This window comes from Hippichthys cyanospilos, chromosome 9 (genome assembly GCF_059441005.1).
Source record: "Hippichthys cyanospilos isolate Australia breed blue-spotted pipefish chromosome 9, RoL_Hcya_1.0, whole genome shotgun sequence".
Lineage (NCBI taxonomy): Eukaryota > Metazoa > Chordata > Actinopteri > Syngnathiformes > Syngnathidae > Hippichthys > Hippichthys cyanospilos.
Genome location: NC_142377.1, coordinates 8354801 through 8378741, shown reverse-complemented (window position 1 = coordinate 8378741; position 23941 = coordinate 8354801).

Below are 23941 nucleotides of genomic sequence, written 5' to 3'. Positions count from 1 at the left end.
TCGAGTAGGGTGGAGGAGCGGGTGAGGGGAGGGGAGTGAGGGAACGGGGGCTACGTCACGTCACTATCACGCACAGTACGTTTTGACCCTAAAACAGCAGTACGGAAATTGTACCGGCACACATTAACTATGCTTCCCTATTCATCATGATTGAATGTTAACATGCTTTTCAAGTTCACAATTTTAAACCATTTTTTTTTGCACGTAAATAAATGTATGGGGTACTAGTACCCAAAGGGATACAGAAAAACGCTTCACAATTTTCAAATTAAGGGCAAATGAAATGGAACATTAAGCAACATATTGAAAAATTGTGTTAAAGTGAGTCCTTAGTGCAACTGTGATGCTTTTATTTTGTTCAGTTTTGCCAGTGAGGGAACATGTTCAAAGTTATTTTAAATAAATTGACTGAAGTAATGGGTCTCAAATGAGGTGTGTGCACCCCTGGTGGTACATGAAAAGTGTACTTTGCGAGGTTCAGCAAATCTCACTCAATGACATAGCATGAAAAGTACATTTTTCTTTTCAAATTAAGAGCAGTTTAAAGGGAACATGAAGCAACTTATTGCAAAATTATGTTATAGCGATTCTTATGAAATACCGTACGGCATTGTTTTGTTAAGTTTTGCTGAGGGAAAAACTATTTGAAGATATGACATGTACATTCAATTAAGTCATAAAGCAGTTCCCAAATGGGGTGTGTGTACCCCTGGGGTTACATGAAGGCGCTCCAAGAGTTTTTAACAGTGATAAAATTATCAGCAAATCAAATTTAATGCATGTTAATGCTGTTCTTAATGCAACTTAAAACACATTTAACACCTGCGTTCAACTGTAAATTAAAATGTGTTGGATCTTGGTGTCAGTAAAAAGGAACATCGCCTTTTCAAAGTAAGAACTAATTAATTGGAACAGCAAGCAATTCATACTCCAGCATATATATATATATATATATATATATATATATATATATATATATATATATATATATATATATATATATATATATATATATATATATATATATATATATATATATATATATATATATATATATATATATATATATATATATATATATATATATATATATATAGTACACTTGAGTTGGAATGGTTCTAATCGGTCAACAAAGGTTGAATAATATGTATCGTGGATTATCGCAGAATTGCCATGGCTGATAACCGTAATGGAAATATAATGCGATTTTGAAACGTTTATGTAAAACCGCATGAATGTGACAAAAACGGTAGGTTTTTTTTTGTTTTGTTTTTGCGTGTTTTCTGCCTTAAAGGGCAATTTACAGCTTCAAGCGGGATTTTCCTCTTGGTGTGACTCATACTCTTTGGCTGCCTTAGCCAATCACACCCACTTCCTGGTTCAGTACCACTGTAAATTTGATAACCCTATCGACATCAAATGACCGAATCCACATTGTACTATTAACTAATGCACATAGTAGTTGCATAATTGGTTTGAAGGAAACTACTATCACTTGTTGGTAATTAATTTCAAATCAATCGTCTTTCAAAACCTTGTGCATTTATATTTTTTTTTCAATAATATTGTGCATGGTAAATGGTCCCTATTGTAACAAATTTACATATTGTATATTTTGTTTAAAAACAAAACTTTATAAAATCCAGAAAAACGGATGCCAATGAAAGATTTAAAAAAACCTTACATTTGAGCGATAATTTCAATACCGTAATACCGCAATATTTTTGTCCAAGGCTATCATACCATCAGATGATGATGTCGCCCCATGCCTATAATAGGCAGAACAAAAAACATAAAAATAAAGGTCACGCTTTCCGCATTTGCGCATCTTGAATTCTTGTTCTAAAATATTTTGAGCCTCGGGACTATCAGACGTAGAAGAGTCGTCAGACGAAACCAAGTCAAAAAGTGGGTGGAGCTCCACAAAGCGCCAAATGGGTTTCTAACTTCCCGTGCATCATCTTCCGCGCTATCTTGATGATATCGGCGCGATAATGAGGCAAAGCTGCATCTTTTCTTTTTTTGGGGCGCAAAGTAGACACAGCTGTCATTTCACGGTTCTGGAACAAAGGTGACAGCTGGTAATGAGTCCACCAAGATGGTGTTCCTCTTTCGGGGAACACAAAGGTTGTGATCACAGAGTCGACTTCCTTCCAGTGAGGCGTGACTTCAACGTGGATTTCATCCTCTTGGAGTACCATTTAGGTCACAGTGCTCCTCAACTAATTATTGGAGACACCCTGTCGTCCCCGCTACTGTTTCTCCGGCGAGCCTCGTACTTCTCGTCAGAGCGACCCGCTGTTCTCTCTGCGTGCGCCCGATATCGCAACTGCAGGAGCGGCCTTGTAGTATCGCGGCGTTCGTGCGGGGGTTGCCATAGCAACGGGGGACGGCAAGCATGATTTCTCTTCTTGCGTACATATCGGGGCAACCATGAGAGAAATATGATTTTATAATCCGTCGCCGGCAAGCTAGCAGCATCTGTACGGCCAGCGGGGCAATACAAATCAACCTGTGATTATTCCTCATTACGGAAACGTACGCGAACACTAAAAGTGATGTAATGACTATGTTATAGGCCTCGCTGTTGGTAACCATCCATGACTGATGTTTCCTCCGGCAGAAAAAGTGCAGCACGGCAGCATCCCCCCACCAAACAAGCTCGCCAACAGGATGTGAAATCACAAAGGGCCCAGCGGGATGTGATATCGCCGCTTCAGAGGGGACGCCGCACGCTGACACTTTGGGAACTCCTTGAAAGGTCACCGCCAAAGGCAATTGCCGACTCTGACAATCATTATGCAATACAAATACGCGGGTACCGCTTTTTGTAGTTGCCCATGAGAGCAATATATCAAGCAAATACCGTATTTCCCCAAATAAAGGACGCACCTGTGTATAGGACGCACCCTTAAGTTTGGGGTCAAATTCTTGTATTTTCTATCTTACCGAGTGTAATAGTGGTTCTCAACCTTTTTTCAGTCATGTACCCCCTGTGAAATATCTTTTCAGCCAAGTACGCCTGAAAGCAGGAGTGTCAAGCTCATTTTTATCGTGGGCCACATTGTAGTCATAAATTCTGTCAGAGGGCCGGAATAAATCTAAAAATAGTCTAAAAAAAAGCATCCTTAACAGTCATTGCTTAAATTTTGACGTACCCCTGAATTTCTCTAAAATCCTGAAATTTAGGACTTAAAAATAGAAAAAATTGTCTAATGTACGCCATTTTTGCTTGTTTACATCCTTACCTAGTTTTGAAATCAGAGGCCGGTAAAAACTGTTCAAAAGATAGATCTGGAACAGATTTTTTTTTTTTTTAAGACAATCTGCAAGTTTAGCTAGAAACTTGACATCAAATCAGCATTTGGCGGGCCACATGAAATGATGTGTTGGGCCGGTTCTGGCCCATGGGCCTTGAGTTTGACACCTGTGCCTTAAAGGGAGTATGTGTAATTTTTTGCACGCGGCTGCGGGAGCTTTAGGGACATTACGATAAATGCAGCTCCTCCTGCTGCACGTAGCTACAACAGACATGGCGGCCAGATGTGCCACCTCCCATGTAATATTAATTAATTGATAACTAGACCTACGATTGTATTCAAAACATACTGTTGGTCTTTAGGAATACATTTATTTGCAAGTTTTTGAAATTTATAATCATTTAGTTTGTTAACTTGAAATGAAAACGGTCTAAATCTTACACAGTGTCACGTCAACCAGTGCAAAGCATTTTGGGGTTAGGGAAAAAAAAAAAAAAAAAAAAAAATCAATCTAAAGTGTCCTCTTTTGGATCATATAAAAAATCTGGTATTAAAAGAAATAACTTAATTATTAATAAATATTTTCCACAAGAAATATTACATTTTCAGACCTGTTCTAAAAAAACATATATATATATATATATATATATATATATATATATATATATATATATATATATATATATATATATATATATATATAGACATGCAAAAATGGTCCTCGGCCGCAAGTGGCCCCCGAGCCATAGCTTGAACATTGGCTTTGAATTCTATGTGTTGCAAATATTTTTTCCAAAAATAGGCCTGTGTTTTAAAGCAGCTCGATAACATACTTGAAGTAGTTGAAAGCCGTTTGTGTGGATAATTAAATGGAAAAAGTAATCAGCAAGAGTGTCCCTACTGCTTATCAGGTAAATGTGTCTCTGCTTGGTGTTGGAACGTTTCCAGTGCAGGCATGCGGCCAAGCCAAAGGGCTGGCCAACGTTTAAAAGTCTTCATGCTTATTTATTTATGGCAACCAGTGTTTGTCAATACTGGCCAAGACTCACTGTGCCAATTCCATCCCTCCTGGAATAACAAAATAATCTTTTTTTTTTTGTCACTTCCATTGCATTAAATGAAGATAAAGTAGCCAATCACGGGAGTTCCATGACATTTTTTTTAACTGTGGTTGCAATTGCTGATCGCCTGCGTGAATATTGCCGAGATTGCATTTTCCATGACCTTAAGACGAAATGTTGACAACGGCAAGGAGAAGCGGTGGGGGTGAGCAGAGAAAGACCTAATTTTGGCGCTCGTCTCATTTGTGGAAAGAGACTCACTAGAGGCCTTGGAGAAGTGGCTAAATATAGTAACAAAAGCTCCAAATTGGCAACACTGGGGCAGAAACTTTGCAGCAACTTTCTTTGACATCCACACAAAAACAGGCTTTTTATATACATATATGATCAATTTATACCAAAATCTCAAATATCGCACAGCTTTACTTTGCCTATTGGCCACCATGATTTGAGAAAATTGTAATGTTCTGTTCTTCTTTTGTAGCGAGATATTTGCTGAATATTTGCTGAGCGACAGCAAAAGTCACCAGCAGCTTGTCATGCAGCGCTCTTCAGGTCCATCTGTCAGACTGACATCACACCATCGGGTCGGACATGTCCCAACGTTGATGATGTCCTGCTGTGCGGGAGGAAGCGAGATGGCGTTCTCCCACTGTGCCGAAAAACAACCCGAAATCATTTTGAGGATATAAAAAAAAAGGTCAAAATTGCTTGTGAAATGACTAAAATGAGGCGCAGGATGCGTTCTCGTGATACGACGGGTTTGTAAGGAGATATCGGTGATGATTCGTGTCCATGGTATCCATCTGTGAGCAAAAGCAGGTCACCCATGTGGTAACGGCTGCTCCTTATTGCTATGTTCCTCAAACGGGGCTCCAGGCAGAAGAAGCAGGTGTGAAGAGACTTCATGACCGCATACTTTCATCCATCAGTTGTTTCAAAGGCAGCAAATGATCCTCCCTGTCTCCAAGGTTGAGCTTTCACTGAAATTTTCCTCCGAATTGATCGTCTTCTCCCAGGTGTGGACCCATTTCACGTCGTCTTCGTTATTCTTTCTGCTTGGGGGGTTTGGAGATACCGTAAAGATTGGTGGACTATTGTCAAAAGCGTCCATCTTGAAAGCAAAAAGAAACGGGCTGCTGACAGAAGATCGTGGTTTATACTTTTTGAAAAACCTCACAGCATTTATTTGTAGGGTATATTAAAAAAAAAAAAAAAAAACTTCCACTTGCCATCAGCAGTTTGTTCCCGAACATTGAGTGATTATGCCAGAGCAGGATACCATATGGTAGTTCACGCATATGATCACATGACATCACTCTCCATGTGAGTTGGCTGACAGAAATGCGTACGCAGGCCACAACATTCAAGACACACACACACACACACATATATATATATATATATATATATATATATATATATATATATATATATATATATATATATATATATATATATATATATATATATATATATATATATATATATATATATATATATATATATATATACATATATATATATATATATATATATATATATATATATATATATATATACATATACATATATATATATATATATATATATATATATATATGTGTGTGTGTGTGTGTGTGTATATATATATATATATATATATATATATATATATATGTGTGTGTGTGGGTGTGAGAGATGTGTTTTCACAAAACCAGGCCTATTTTGCAGAGATCAAATTTGAGTTGTTGATGACAATACAAAGATTCAAGAGATACCCATCTCAGCATTTCTACAAAAACAACCTCCTTATGGTCTTGACTTTCATTTGTAATTGAAGAGTACTTTTTTTTTTTTAAAAAAAGCAGGTTAAAGTTTTTTGTCTTAGCAGAAATTGGTATCAAGTTCAAACTGGGCGACAACAAATAAATAGCTGAAATGGATGAAATTTTGACAGTGTTTCTGTAAAAATCACCAAATCCTATTTAATTTTGACTTTACACCTTTTGTTTCAAATTAAGAGCAAATGAAGTGGAACATGAAGCCACATATTGCTAAATTGTGTTATATTGACTCCTTTGCAAAATCTCTTTATTTAATTATGGTTTATATGGATGCGCCTTGTTGTTTGTTACAATTTTCCAGTAGATGAGCCAAAAATAAGAGCCAGAAAATTTTATATGTATCTTAAAATACATTGAGAAACACAAAGTCATTTTTTTTCTTCTTCGAGAAATGCTTTTGTTGTGCGGTTTAGTGTTTACCTGGCTAAAAAGTGGGGAACCACTGGATTAAAGAACACACACTCTCACACACACACTTTTCCGCCAACAGGAACTTTTGATTACCGCCAATGTTTTTCTTGAATTACATAACCACATGAAGTTCACATAATGTGTTTTGCAGGTTTTAGTGGAGATGATTCATCATTGAAAAAAAAATGGAATCCATTGATTGCGGATGGACTCAGGTAGCCATGGCAACCTGGCGAACAGGATGCAGCTTGATGACAGGCTGTTGTTGATGCGGCAAGTCAGGCAGCCAGGTTGTGTAATCCTTTAAGCCTTGACGCTCATATTCATGTGGCGCTTAACATCTTCATACCTGGTGAGACGTGGCAGCGTGTGATTTTTCCAAAGCGTGGATGTCGAATACGATGGGGGAAAAAATGAATTATTGAAGAGAAGTAGAGATGCGCAAATGCATTTACGGGAATTGAAAGGTTGGAAGAAAAATGAAAGAAATGTTAATTGCTGCCCCTGATTTGATTAAGTGATGAATCTAAGTGTGAATGATGTGATAATAATGAATACATGATATGTGGGTGTGTGCGTTCTGAGCGGATGGCAGTGGTGGGTGGGTGCTGTGTTATGGGGGTAGCATGGATGCCACTTAAACATGCAGCGTTTTGTCGCTCATCTTTTGCATGTCCCCGTAAGAACAGAATATGATTTCCACTCGCCGCATTTTTTTTCTTCTTTGAAGCATGGCATTGTATTTCTAATTCCATATTCCAAGTTTTACAAAAACGATGCGTGGCAGTGAAGGGTATACCCAGAGTTACGTATCATGGGATTTTAAACATTCCACTGTTAAATATACGTATAGTGGAGCCCCGTTACAGCGTCCCTGGCTTACATTTTTTTTCATGTTGCGAGGTGGAAGTTTTTTCGTCCCCTCTTTACGGTATTTTCCCGGCTTTGCGACAAAAACAACTGTCATGATCCTAGGGGCTTGGCTGTATTTGTGTTGTTTTTCCTCCATCTGCTGGCGTTTTTTGGTAATTGCACTTATTTACTATTGCCGTCAAACAGCTTCCATGCAACGCGTCACTACAATGCTGGTCTGCTGTTGGTCGGCGTCTCCTCGCGGACATGCCATTCTGCTATTGGTCGGCCTTGCTTGTTTCAAAATGGCGGAACGGTAAAACTTTGTTCTATCCGACTGGTTACAAAACCGTATTTCTAGTGCATTTTACTGCTTAATTCAAACTTGAATGGGCTAGCCGTGGATCCTAAGATTGCTAGTGATGTTAGATGGAAAAGTAAGAAGATGATTTATATGGAAAGTAAGCTGGAGATAATCAAGAAATACGAAGCTAGCCTAGCCTAGGCTACTCTTATTAGGGAAGATGTGCATAACAAACACCACAAAGATAAATAAATACTTTCTATATTTTTTATTTATGAAGATTTCTGGTTGTATACTGTACATGTAAATTATATAGACGTATCACTTACTATATTATTTTGGTACCAATTTTGAATATGTATGTACAGTTTTGATGTTTTTACATGGGGTTCTAAACGCATTAGCTATTTAACATTGGCTTGCCCGCCATGCAGTCAATTCGCCTTACGGGCCCAACCGCTGAACGGATTAATCTCGTAACACGGGTGGCCACCGTACCAGAATTTGACCCCAAAACTAAGGGCACGTCCTATATTTGGGGAATTACGGTAGCATCGTAAAATAGCGTTAAAAGCTGCAAAAAGTTGATTTTCAATGATAGGGGCCCTTTAATTCAGTGGCAGAGGAAGAGCGAGCCAAAACGATTCCCACATGCAGAGTGAGATTATTGCTGACATCTTGTGTTTAACCTCCCACGGCGCCTGGCGAGCACGCTTTAAATGCTATCTGGGACCAAAACGCACAGAATTTGCTGTACGATTGGCGGATCTCAGCACGCATGTTCCCCGGAGTGATGACCGTGTTTTGACTCCTATCTTTGACTTAAGCGCGATGCGCTTTCATGGGTCGTTCCGTCGCCGATAACATATTAAATAACCTCGGAAAATCCAACTTTACAAATAACATCCTTGAGTCAAAACTCATCTCGACTCCTGAGTTGTGCCGGCACGGATCCACATAGAAGAAAGCGAACAAGAAAAGCAGAAGCGGCATCTTATTGTCGTCGTATAGATATGAGGAAAATGGAATTTTGAAGTGAACACGCGTCTTTTCATTCTCCATCTATCTCGCAGCGGCTGCTGGGAATGGATTTTTTTCCTATAATTGTGTATCCTCCAGAAGCAGCAGATTGTGTTCCATCAATGAACCTTTACCGGTCAGTTAATCCCGAGCACATTGAAGTGAGATGTCGGCAGGAAACATCCCGCTAATCTCACATGAGAAATGGACTGTCACTGATGAAATAAAAAAGAATACGTTCAAAATGATTTCATTTTCAAGGGGCAATGTGTGATATTTAGACATTTATTCATTGTAAAACACCACTATAATTTCCAATAAGTTGTAAATAAATGTGTTCTATCACAGTGGTTCTCAAATAGGGGTACTCAAGATTTTAAATACAACAAACATGAAATAAATCCTTTAAAAATAATAATTACATAATTATTAATAAACTTTTCATTATTGAGTTAATTTTTCTTTCAGGAAAATAGAAGTTCATAAGACATTTTATGTTCAGTAGGTTATTCAATTTCATTTTTGTAAAATGGCAGATTCTCCCCCATAGTAGAATGGTTCGACCCAATTTGTCACGTGCCACCGCTCGTCACCTGTCAAGTTAAAGATCTATTTTTGTGAACACATCTCTACTATGATCCCAAAAGTTGAATATTTTTCTGTGGACAAATATTTATTTCAAATAATTTCTATACCTTTCTTTTTATTTATCAATAATGAAGTTAATGATGGCAGTAGACATCAGACAAACAAAGGGTAATAAAAGTAAATCATCATCAAGTGCATCATGAAAAGTGGTTTGGATGGTTGCGGTCGTGAAAACGGCAAGTGTGTCTATTTGTCCACACAACAGGGCTCTTATGATAAACAGGGTGTGAGACAGAAAATAAACATAATGTGATCTGCGCTTTCACCAAAAATATGTTTGGAGAGTGCGGCGAGCGGCGGTTGTTGCAGCTGGAGCGCCTGAAGGATCAACACGCTTTGTGTCCACTGGGCACAAAGCCAGCGACAACTGGGTCATAATACCAACACAACAGGCCTGATTATTTGGAAGAGAAAATGTGCTACCTTTCTAACCTCGCAGGATGCCGGCCGGCTTTTATCAAGCCACGTGAGGTCATGAACGCTTGCGTGTTTGACTTGGAGAAATAGTCATATGAATGGTTGTGTTCAATGTTCTTGGGATTTCCTATAATCCAAAGCAGAGAGTCCAGTTGTTCTTTTTTTTGTGTATATATAACTGTTATGATAGAACAGATTCCTCCTCAGACCCAGCCCATCTATTAGTGTACACTTTTGTGGACATTTGTTTTTGCTCACTATCTTTACCCTACTGAGTCCTAGTGTGCTCATTCGAGGACATCTTGGCATTTCCAGTGATGTCACATGTCTGGCAGGGATAATAACCATTATAACAGAAAAAATCCTGTACTGTATATCCTCCCTCGACCCAGCCTGTCTATTAGTGTCCACTTTTGGGGACATTTGTTTTTGCTCAATATCTTGTGACTCAGTGGTGTTACCTAGCTGCGTCCTACTGTGCTCAGTAGAACATTTAGAAGTGACAGCAGGACGGCATATTGAAAGGTTTTGACAACTTATGCAATAATTTAGCCTCTTAGTGTTTTTTTAATGCTTCTCCTCTGATATCACGCGTCAAAGACCACGAAAAGCCCGAGTTGGGTCAAAATTCCCCCCGGGGGTTACAAGGGCTGACACAATTCATGTATATGATAACTAATGCCTTTCTTTGACCTCTATCCCAACCGTAAATGTAAAGAATGATTGATCATTCATACATTCCTCAAAAAAGAGCTTTGGTATTTGACAAATCCCGCCAGGGTACGTCGACTTGCGAGCACGGCGGTATATCCTGAGGCGTGGCGTGCTCTGTGGCTCCTCAGAGGACACCTTTGAGCTAGAGGGCACAACTGCCGGCACACTGACTCCACCGGGAGCTTCTATTTTGGGCAGCCCTACTCAAGGAAGACATGCAAATTTGTGTCAACAGTGTGAGATGCTCCATTGTCCATAAAGGATAAAAAAAAAAGAAAAAACGACTAAAAGTGAAGATTAAAATACATCGTACTAGCAAAAAAAAAAAAAAAATGAATGAAACTTGCTGTTCGCAACCCCCACACAGCGTCTGCATTTCAAGCAGCTGGTAGGTGTACGGGAAAATGAAATTGCTTCAGGAAGAAGAGAGGCTCTCCATTGACTGGCAAGATGGAGCGCAGTTGCTTTTTCAAGAGAACATTCGAAAACATCTTGTTCCGTACAACAGACCCTGACGTCAAGGCTAATTGCCAAAGTTATTAAAAGCCAGGAAAAAAAATGCAGGTAAATTCGAGCAAACACGTCTGACTAGAGCCGTTAATTCCATTAACATCCTCCCACAAAAGACAGCAGAAGTAAAATTAAGGTAAAAATACGTGCATTGTCGTCATAATTCGAGGTTTTGGATACTGTCAGGTTTTCATTATCGTATTTGGAAAACAAGCATTGGCATGATTTGCAACAGCATCCACTATCCAAAATTTCACAATAGTTTTACGTGCTAAAAGTGGTCTGTTGGAGAAGCTATTGTACTGTGCTTGAACCAAATCAACAATTGCTTAATCTGCCAAATCCAATTTGGGCATTTGATACTGCAATATTATCCAAACAAAGCCAGATATGGACCAAAAGAAAAAAAACAAAAAAACACTTCTTTTGTTGTGCGTAGGTGTGTGTCATCAGTGGAAAATATTTTTCCTTTTCTCATGATCAATATGGTTAGAAGATAAACATTATTTTGCTGTTGTAACAAAAACAAAAATATAAAAGTGGTCTAGCATTCCGTATGCAATTCAACCAAATGTCTCAATGAAAACTGGATGGATTACCATTGGCAGATACAGTAATTATTAGAGTGGAAGATGATTAAACTATAGTGACTTTTGTGATTATACATATACTGTATGTGTGTGCGTAAGGAAGGTGACAAGTGGCTGGGGGTAGAGGGTGGGCGGCTTGCAGTTGGGCTGGTGGGCAGAGGTGTGAAGTAGGGGTGGTGATTTAGGCGCTAATGGTTTTCAGGAAGGGGGAGGGCTGGTACGAGAGCGCTTCATCGCACTTCTGTCAGTGTCGTGATCAATCAGGTGTGTCCACACAGTTGTTTAAAGCAGCACTCTGCAAAAATAGGCTGCGTTCTAACTTTGACGTGCGATCAGGACGGGGAAGGCACAAACCTTCGCTAACTAGCTTGTTGGGGCTCGTAATATTTTTTGTCTCACACGTTGAACCCTGCGGCTTATAGTCCAGTGTGGCAGTCTCCTTGTAAACACAAGGAGACAAAAAATGGCGCTATCAAAGGATTCATTTTGCGTTTGAACTGCTATTTTACTTGCCACCTGGGGTCTCTCTCCACTAGGGAGTGCAATCGGGCATGTTACTTTTGTTTTGGTGTAATATTCTACCAAATCTGAGCGTGTTGGGTTTATGTGGAAATTATGTCGTTTCTACTTTTAGTTCTACAGTAAATGTGCAAGCATGTTCAGTCTGATCTGATGGCGTAATGTTGCTGTAACCAGGCAGTTTTGAGAAAACATTTTTTCAAAATTGATGTTGCAACCTTTCATCTTATAGTTTGGTGCGATCTGTGCAAGACGAAAATGAATTTTCTCTTAAAATTTTGCTGGTGTCGCTAATCCGGTGTGGTTGATATTCAGAAAAAAAGTATTTTGTTGCTCAGCATAGACGGCAGAAAAGAAGCTGCAAAGTCACATTAATAGTACTTTTTTCACACACAGTACTAATGTTTATCCATATAATATCCATCCTAAAAGGGTGTTCATTTCTGCTCTTGATAAGATCGGTGGCCACCGCTGAACTCTGCTGGATTATACTCGTATTATTCACATCTTGCAAATATTGTACTATAATGACTGCGACATACAGTAAACGGATGGAAATGGCACCAGTGATTTGGTTTATACGGCTTATTATAGTCAAGCACAGTACGGCTTCATGTGATTTCCAAAGTGCTAGCAAAGCGGCCATTCTCCCGGTCACTCCAAAAGGTTGACAAGCAAAGCTTGAAGATTCAAGTGCGCTCCACACACTTTAATTAAAGGCTTCCATTGGACAAGAGACGGCAATTAGAGTGGGTGCCGGACGACCGCGTGTCCCCGGGGAAGTGCCGAGGGGAACTCCCACTCAGCCATTAATGTTTCAACTAGCCTAACCGACTTCAATTATTCAACGCGCAGGTAAGTAAGTCCCTGGTGCTTCGGTCCTGGGGCTAAAGTCCACGTGACTTACGGCAAGATGATGGGGCAGGTGACGGCTTGGTGGACTGATTTGACGCGTTTGCAGAAAATGTACCTGTAAAATATCAGTTTTGTTTATTTGTATTTTCTTCACGTTTTCCTGGGGGAAAAAAACGCAATCGTGGTAAACCAATCGATGGCGAACGTACAACATGAATCCGTTCAAGAGTTGGGATCGTTAGGCGAAATCGTCGTATGGCGGGAAGTGGAAACCTATGCTAATTAGCTAATGCTTGCAGAACCCATGGTAAAAAACAACAAGTTTTTATACATATTAATAGTATAGTAGGTACTGCTTATAGTATATAATATACATGTGTATAATGAAATATCATGAATAAAAACTTTATGAAGGAAAAATAACATTTACTATTGGAGTGACGTGACTTAAACTAGTTAGCGAGGTTAACGATGCCGTCTTCGTATTTCTTTAAAATCGCAAGCAATCGCTAACGAATTAAAGTTTGAATTTGGCACCATAATGCAAAATAAATATGATATCATAAGCCCTCGCACAAGATCAAGTCTTTAGCATATCGGCATCTTTTGTTGGTGCGGCTTATAATTCGAAAAATGCAATGAATAAATAAATAAATAAATGTTTAAATAAGCTGGATAATAAGCAGCTCATATGCGCTGTATTATGTACTTATGTATTCATCATTTTTTGGAGCACAAAAAAAATATATATATTTTTTTAAATGATTGTAGCCTGAATATTGGCCGTGACGGATTGCTTCAATGTTTTTCAGTTAAGCTCGTGTTTTCTTTTTTCGGTGTGAAGTAAAGCATGGCATTGCTGCTGCCGTCCTACACATACTCATTGTGAAAAATAAGCGTTACCGTGGCAACAGGCATATCACAAAGCGTTGATGTTGGCAGACTAAGGAAAAAAAAAAAAGACCCAGTTCTTCGGAAGCTGAGACAGTGAGAGTGATATGTTCAAGGACATCGACTGTACGGCCTCTGTGGCCTCCGCTGAGTTCATGGAATCAAGGATATGATTTTACGAAGCCTTTTTTGTCGCCAACTTTGCTTGAACTCACTAATCGTTCCTAAAATGTCTGAATCTTGCAAACGGCGAGGCTCCAATGGTTTGTTGTCGTTTCATTTGTAAATAAATACTGAGCTAAATGCCAGTCTCGGTGGGAGCAAATTGCTTTGATGACTTCAAAACAAATTTCACGCCACAAAAGTGAACGATACAAATGATGCAACTGCCGCAACATTAAACAAAACTCGAGCTTTTTTTTTCTCTGACATTAGCTTCACTACAAGGCCGTGTTAAGTTAGCGGGAGGAAAAAAAAAAAATCCTGGCGCTCCGCTGGAAGTGCGCTGTGGGCTTCATTAATGGTATGTCACGAAGCTTGCAAATGCCACGAGTGAAGGTGTGTGTCTGTGTATGTGTGTCTTTGCATGTTCCAAAGAAAGGGGGCCAATCGAAACATCGATTGTTGGCTTACCATTCAACCACAGATTCTTGATTAATAAAAAAAAAAAAATCTGGTATTTTCTATGGTACAGAGTATAAGAAGCACCAACACTTTGGCAGCAAAGTCAAAAGTATCACAAAACAGAATTAACCTCATATTCTGAAAATCTTCATATTTTCTTCTGTTCATATCTGTAAATTATATAGTTGTTGCGGGTTTAAGTAAAGTGTGTATCAGATTTTCCACATTGTGAGTGGCCAGTGACACAGCGCCAGTGTAACTCTGAATGCATTCCAAGCAGTTGTTTTATATTTTGCCACAAATACCCATGTTCCACCAAAAACCACAATCAATAAAAAAGTCAATTGGAATACCTCTCTATGATCTCTGGTGCACACAGGATCCATACCTTGCCACTCTTAATTAAATCAGCTCGAGAAATCACAACCATTCCGATTTAGTAATATTCCTCAGACGTTGGTTCAGTCTGCTCGCTTCTCTGGTTGAAAATAATGCTGTAACCACATGAGCTAACACGAGCTGCTAACACCCTCTTGACGTCCTCTAGCTTGTAGAGTTACAGTAATTATTGTAAGAAAACGTAGGATGTAAAAATGCATGTCTGTAAGTCCAAATTCAATCTTTAAGTTAGCGTTTATAGGACGCACCCATACTTTTTTGGGGGGGAAAAAAATGTGACCTATATTTGGAAGATTATGGTTGTTACAATAAATTTAATCATACTGAATCTGGTGGTCGTGTTAATAGTTTAGCTAAATGCTATATTGGACAACGATTCAAAAGTCCTCAAGAAGTCAATGTACCCACGATGAGCCAACAAATTTCGCTTGTACAAATGTAATACAATTTGTGTCCCCTGCAATTTTGCTATGATTTTGCGCTTTCATATAACAAAATGTTTCCACATACGTCCTGCAATGTGCTCACGGAGTAGTCATTGCTGTTTAGTTTTTTGAATTTGTATTTTTACTCATGCTTGAGATGTCCTACTGTGTGGGTGGCCATTGAATGCATCTCCGGTCAACTGCGTGAGCGAGTACAATTCGCACATTACTTTTGCTTCTCCGTGTGTCGAACTTTTCAAACTATGGGATATAGCCGCAGCAGCAAAAATTGCGCGGATAAAAACTTTGTCACGAAAAAAGCCACACCAGACTTAAAGCTTCAGGGGATAATATAGGGTAAGAAATACCCGCGCATAAGCCGCACCGGACTATAAATCGCAGGGCTCAAATCGAAGAAATCGAGAAAAAACGGTGCCGTTTATGGTCCAAAAATATAGTTCATTTTTAAAAGTTTGATTTGAGTCTTTTTTTGGAGAACGTAAATACGATAATACTACAATAAGAATAGTTTTCATGATGACCCTGAATGACTTATTTTCTTAATGTTTATCATCACGGCCCGTTCAGTCAAAATGAGTGAAGCAGGGCAGACACGTCACTTCGTGTGTCAGCTTGCAGAGCAAAACTGTTTGCTTCGGTGCTTTTTCTAAAGCAGAATTTGAAGCCCTCTAGCTCAGTGACATGCCCAAAGGGAAACAGGTATTTGTGTGTCACGCCCAGGGCGACTGGTGGCCCAAAATAAACAGCCCCAACTTTCATCTTTTATGCCTCTTCAAGGATGCACATTAAGGCCAAAACATTGACTTTTTGTCAACTCTTCTCATAGTTGTAACGTCACAGCATCTGTCCTGCAACTTTCAAATAACTTAGCATACAAATGGCGAATTATCTTGGCTTTTCAGCCGCATGTAATTTCATAGTGGAAATTGTTTCTTCTCTCCCCGCAAAGTAATTATCTCGCGCTACGGTAAATCTTGTGGTTTACGACGCTGATTTTGAACAAGTATTTGCAGCGAGCGCACAGTCATCGTCATGAAATGTAGGGCGCACATCAAATTGTGCATTAGCTTGCCAGAGGAGCACGAAATGTGCTGAATTGTGATTCAGAATGACGCATCAGCATTACATTGTGCCTGAGAATATTTAAGGTCCGCTTTAATTTATGATCTTCTCCTCATATAACCTTAATGGACCACACATAATTAAACAAAGAGCAATTTACACTGACAAGCATAAAATAATATCGCTGCCATGAGAAGTGAGGCTCCACTTACTGCAGTCAAACATGTGCTTTAAGACCAATTATGCCAATTGGTTTCGAGTTAGAACCCAAGAGTGTCGCACAAGCTGGAGATCAAGTGCTTCTGCTTTGGAGCGCACCGTCTTTTTCAGAACCATTAGAGTCGGGGGACCAGATTTTCTAAATTAACAACAAAAATGAAATATGCAACACCAGGAAATGTTTACAACTAATTTAACCGGTCAATCTGGTGACTGGTACTTGTTTTAATCCTATATATTGACTTTTGAGATGGCGCAAGTATCTCACTGGTCCACACTGGAAACGTGCCGCCAGAAAGCTCAGCTCTTAAAAAAAAGACACCAGGAAGCTGAAATTTCACCCAGATGATGACAACATGTCAACGTTCAGTATGGCACAACCACTTAGTTATCACATTACAAGGAATGCGTCATACCTTGGCTAAAAAAAAAACTCTAGAATGATGTGGAAGAAAATGACCCAAAAATGGACAAAATAGTGCACAAGGGTTAAATTGTTTTTTTTGTTTTGTTTTATTGCCTACTGTATCATTTGCTCGATTATGGAGTGTAGTCTGCTCAGGGAACAGAATCATTGCGTAGTATTACTATGCACATGACAATTAAACTGTTGAATCTTGAAATTGGTTTATCATATGAATCTCAATGAGAAGTGCATGGCCCAAACAATTGGCTTGGTGGATTAAACGACTGATTAACGATTAAAACTGGGACAACAAAAAGGAGCTGGCAAAATCCATCTGGCTGAAAATCTGGACTCTTCTGGTTAAAACGGAAAGTCTGGTCACCCCACATCAGAGCTATGACTGAACAGATCAATATCAGATGAATATTCATTCATCCACACAAACGTGGAAGGAAATTTTATATTTTCTTAAACTGGAACCCAAGGACAGCAGATAACGAAAACAGGAAAGGCCTCAGAATTGAACCCTGTGGAACGCCATACGACGGCAGCATGGTGTATAAATGTGCTTCTGATTTTCCTTTGCCCTCTATATAATGTGAGTGCAACCAGCTAAATTCATTTTCTTGAGTGAAATACTTGTGGCTTGTCTTGGTAGCCAAGTTTGCAAGCAAAATATACAGTCGAGGTCTGAGTAAGCCCGACCAGTTTTCTATAGTACATTCGATAATTCACTTGACAGGAGTTTGTTGTGGCATCCTCTCCCACGGGTCTTGCTATGTTCTAATTATTATGCAAATTGCCCCTGCAGGGTTTGAAGAGCATCAGGTTTTCATTAGATTTTAAGATGAGTGCTAATTTATCTAGTCTTGTGTGCGGATGCATCACCGCTGGCTAGCGTGGGAGGAGAATGCTGCCACGAAAAAAAAGAAGGAACACTGCACGCATAGGAAGGTTAGGCTAGAATTTGAAATGCCTGTTGAGACCCAAGATGAAGGTAAAAAAAAAAAAAAAAAAGTCATGGGAACAGAAATTATGCTGACTAAATCCCATTTCCTCAGCCACAGATGAAGCCATTTACCATAGTCGGTTTAACCGGTTGTCATAATCATCTCTAGTTCCACTCTTCATCCATCATCTGTATTAGTGACTGTGACACTAGTTAGCTAACAGGATAGTCTTTTTAATCATCGTGTATAACGCCTGGATCTCCTGTTCCGGTAGCAATCAGTGGCAAATTCTCCAGCTGGGCAAGATAAACAAAGCACACCACGGCTAAGAATATTAGCTTACACTATTTTGACGGGGCTATTGCGTTCATATCAATTTTGCTTTGCTTTGTTTAGGATCTTGTTCACGAATAAGGGAAGAGCGGGATGGGAGATTGACGGTCAGATCCGTACTACGTCTCCGGTGTTGCAGACCAAATATCGGTCTGTCGTAGTGAAGATGGAGCTGAGCCGAAAGGCTCTGGATTTAGTTGAGCTACGTTGCCATCCTTACATGGCGTCGCGAGTTGTGAGTCATGACCGAAAGACAAAAATCATGGATAGAAACATCGATCGATGTACGGTGTTATGGCACTTGAATTATACACTGTATTTTACACATTTTACGCACTTAAACCATACATACAGTAGTAAAAGGTGCAGATTCAAATATACGGTTGGCAATAAAAGGGAATTAACCTAATTACCGCTCCCAGCATATGTACTATACGTAATACTTTATGTTCTCTGATTGGTTTATCCCTGCCAGTGTCTGTACCGTACGTATTACATAATGTTAGCTGCTAGAGAATGTCTCTATGTCAGTCGTAATTGGTCCAATAGTCAAGTTAGTGAGTAAAAGTCGCAGGATACAATTTTTACAAATTTTGTGAAAGCAGATTGGATTGAATGGTGCACTGTCAATTATTGAGAAAATAAAAGGCTTTTATTTGTGTCCTATGGTACGGAAAATACAGCGAGTTTAGTGCTGTTGAGCGATCACATTTTTTAAACTGATCGAAAGCATTAGGGTTAGTTGATATTTGTTTTTCTTATATTGTAGCGGTTAATCACATTTTCAACATTTTTTTTGTCTATGATCCTTAAATATGAATAATTTTCTGTCAAATACAACTGTTGAAGAATAATACCAAGCCTAACTCATTGTTGCAACCATTTTCTTTTGGTTTTCTCAAAGAAACAATTCTCCAAACTTGGTTTTCTTTATTTCTCAGAGGACTTTTTTTCACCTCGTTTTAGACCTCCATATTGCGCCAGCAAGATCTGCGAGGCCTTATAGAGGAACTTGAGCAAGGTGTTTTTCCAACCAATGTGGTGTTTGAACCTCAAAATGCACGATTTTCAATCCAATTTTTCAAGTAATTCTCCGTAGAGATCCACAATCGACCCTCCTGGTGGTTTGGTTTCAAAGTCAGCATAGTTCAGCAGAACCCGGAAATAAAATCGAACCCAGTTAACGGTTATTATTATTAACAATATAAAATGAAATCCCAAAGTTCACGCTTTGACTATGACAGCTCTTGTCCGTGATTATCAAGTCTTCACTTCCTCTAGCAGCTTCATCTCTTGCAGTAATGTCATCTTTTCAGGATACAGTGCGAAACCACCTCCTGAGGGAGAAAAACCTGCAAGAGATTATTGTGGCGAGATTGCATGGGGGCAGTAATATGTGAAGTGGAACCGCAGTTAAAGCCCTAGTGTGATCCTGGATGTCCAAAGTGGATTTCCAGCTTTTTGGTTTATCGACAACAACACACAGCAATTATCACGCTGAGGGAGTCTCAGCCCCAATTGAATGAAATTGCCTCTTTCTGGTGTTCAAAACATGAGCTTAAAACACTGGTGGCTGCAGGTTTTTGTTTGGCGCTTTTTAATTACATTAATAAATAGTTTTACATCAATGTAGTACAATATAAAATGGTTGCCATCACAATGAAAGGCAGATAACATGGAGTTGGGATGGCTATGCACTCAGAAAAAAAAAAAAAGACAAACAAGTGATTAACAAATGACAAGTAAAATAAGCTAAAATAAGGCTTCAAGTAAAATAAGCTTCAAGGGTAAGAAAAGAAACATTAAGAAAAGGAAAGGACTTGGAAATGATTGAGTCAGAAACAAATCAGGACCCAAAGGAAGCGAGAAGCTTAAATACAAGCAACTGACGAGACAACAAGAAACAACTGGCCAAGACACAAAGACTTGGAGGAAGCTGATTGGTCAACACAAGGGAACAGGTTGATGAGCACAGGTGGACACAACAACAAAATGACTAACGGACCAAATTTATCATATGCAAACCCACATAATTCTCCCAAAAAATCACCATACAGCTTTGTTTGTGTAAACAAATTGTCACAAATGCATAAGTGGTCAAAATTCATTTACAAGCATGCCAAGCCACGAGGATGCAGTAGAGAAGAGTTTTTGTAACTGAAAAAAATAAAAAAAGCAATTTACAATGTTAACTAATGTTACAATTTTCAAAAAAGCCTATGTCACAAGTCAAAGCGTGAAAAGGAAAATAAAAGAGGCTGCAGAGAATTTGGCTAATCTAATTTTGTCTTGCATTAATCTCACTTTGAATTTTTATGCTTTCTGCATAAATCTGCATAGATCTGTTTTTTTTTCTCCATTGGGTCTCTTGTGCTTTAGTTGTTGGAGGTTGGAAAAAAAAGGTCCATGACACCCTGAAGAACACACTGAAGTGGATATGGCTGTCATTGTCTTTGGTATAAGGAGTCGCAAGTCTGATCAATTTAACTCATTGCATCTGCATCTTTTATGAAGGTAGAAGAAGCTCAAGTTTAGTATATCACATCAATGCAAAGCAGCCACCTGTGACTGCGGCCTCAGCTAATGATGGCAATAATGATGCTAATGTAACAAACTATAGCAAAGCTCTTTGCCAAATTGAACTCAAGAACACAGCGCCAAAATCTGCAACGGATGTTATTTCAATGTTATTTTTTAATACTTTGCTGATTAACAAAAGAAAACCGAACTGTTTTTTCCCTGTTGAATGAAACCATTAGTCTCACATACACCACAAGGTAAATGATTACAATTAAACCTGTTAAAGCTTACTAAAGAAAATAAAATGATTGAAGCCACTATTAATTTTTGAATATAATAATTTGGTCTGCCACAAAAAAAAAAATGTATCTAAATCAAAAAAAAAAGAGGGCTTTCAGATTTTTTTGACTGAGACCAAAGCGAGATTAATTTGATCAATTACAGATCTTAAATATTCATCCCGATCTTTTTTAATTGTTTCACGGTACTATTAAAATACTAGCATTGGTCAAATTGGTTGGTTTGAGGTCTCCTGGGTTATGAGGCACACCGGTTTAAAGGCGCCCCGGGTTATAAAGTATACCATGTTATGAGGCGCACCGAGTTACAAAACACACTGTGTCTTATAAGGAACCCCAGGTAATTAGGTATACCGGGTTATGAGTTAAACCATGTCATCATATGCACCAGATTATGTTTGTCACTGGGTTATAAAGTGCACCAGAATATAAACCGGACAGATTTATCAGGTTTTATGATTATGAGGCGCCCCAGGTAATAGGGTATACCAAATTATGAGGTATACTATGTTATGAGGTGCACCGGGTTATGATTGGCACCGGGTTATAAAACACACTGTGTTATAAGGTGCCCCAGGTAAGAAGGTGTACTGGGTCATAAAGTAAATTATGAGTCACACTGAGTTATGATTGGGATGACCATCCTTTTTTTTTTTTTTAATTGGTTCACACTACTTTTTAAAATACAAGTGTTGGTAAAATTGTACGGTAACGAACTCTGACGCCTCATTCCCGGCAAGAGCGCCGAAGATGAAATTAATGAAACCTTTCGAAAAGGTTGAGGAAAATACAGGAAAGAGGGGGCTTGTTTTGAACATCTTACGTAATTGTCACATCGCACTGCCACTCCACAGATGGTCCAGGAAAGGTGGGCAGCAACAGCAGCACATCTATTTCCACATCGGAGCCGTAAGAGCTCTTATCCCTCTCAACGAGCCCACACTGACAGGAGGCTGCGCTACTTGACGAGCGCTAGCAAGGCCACATACTGTACTATCATTAAAAATGGATGCTGATGGATGCGAGAACATCAGTATGAAGGTCCCATAATACATGCGGCCTGAAAGCCAGATAGTTGTCATTGGATATATCACTCATTGGTGGCATATTGATTATGACGAGTGCACTGAGAGACAGGCTAGTCCCCCGGAGAGATATTCAAGATTGATGCTTTCCTTATGACGCGCACGCCGCCATGCTCGAAAAAGAACGCGTGCTGCAGCCGGTGACGAAGGAGAGGAAAAGTTACAAATGCGATCTAATGTACACGGGTAGAAAATATGTCGTTAATTTCCCCCATGCGTCAGCTGTAGTATGCATGTTTGAAAATCCTGCGGTCCGCATAACGATCAATCAATTTCCTGACTCGGGGAAGCATTTTGCACCTCTGCACATCGGTGGCGAGAACCCAGAAACAACTCATATCTTTACCATATTTTTTAGGACCGTAAAGCACACTGGATTATATGGCGCAGTCTCAATGAATTGGTGAATTTTTAGAAATGTCCATATAAAGGGCGCAAAGGGTTATAATGGGCACCGGGTAATAGGGTTTATCATGTTATGAGGCCCAATGGGTTATAAGGTGCATTGGTTTATAAGGTGTACTACGTTATGAGATGATCTGGGTTAGAAGGTATTCCATGTTAAAGGCCCAACAGGTTGTAATTGACAGCGAGGCGTACCGGGTTATAAACAACACAGGTGTCCAGGAATATTAGTCACACCGGTTTTTAAGGCCCCCCGGTAATAAGGTACTGTATAACGGGTAACGATTGGCACTAGGTTATAAAATACATCGGGTTATAAGGTGCCCCGGGTACTAAGGTATACTGGGTTATAAGGTGAGCTATACCGAATTCTGTTTGTCACCGGGTTATAAATCGCTCAAGATTATAAAACAGCCTGGGTTATAAAGTGCTCTGTGTTATGAGACACTTTGCGTTAAAAGGTGCCCCTGGTAATAAGGTATACCCGGTTATAAGGTGCACCGAGTTACAGCATAAGGCTTACCGGGTTATGTGGCACACTGTTTCGTAAGTTAAACTGGGTTTTGATTGGCACCGGGTTATAAGGCGCACCGTGTTATGAAACACGCTGGGTTATAAAGCGCCCTGGGTTATAAGGCACACCGGGCTACAAGGTGCCCCAGGTTATACATCGTCTTGTAAGATTATAAGGTGCTTTGGGTTATGAAATATACCAGGTTACAAGGCGTAAGACCTTTTAAGTCACGCTGGTTAATAAGGCACACCGGGTTATAAGAAAATACCGCTATATAATGCTCAATGGGTAATCGGGCGCATTGGGTCATAAGGCGCACCAGGTTATAAAATGCATTACGGTACAAACCAAAAGAGAAAATAATGAACTTTTTCAAATGCCACTCCAGATTTAGCCTTATTAAGATTGTGTCTCAAAGCGAGAGGACAGACAGGCTACTTGAGAATCGCTGGTCACAACATTAGCAAAATAAACATCTTTAGTTTATAATCCCAGAAAACAAGCTGTTTTGTAAACGGAAATCCTGTTGATATTTCCATCTCAAAGGCCACCGTGTCCTGCCGGCAGTAAACAACAACGGGCACATTTAACTCCTGGCGGCTGTGTAATGGCTTTACATTCACTAGGTGGCCAGAAATTCAAAACAGATTTAATGACACCGGGCCTCATTACTTTTACTACGGGCCGTTCGGTCCCTGTACAATCAAAGCAAGAGATTAGTTCCGGTGGCCAGCTGGAAGTTGAATAAATTCCTGATGTACGATGGACTGGGCCAAGCCGCTCATTTGTCACCGCTTCTCT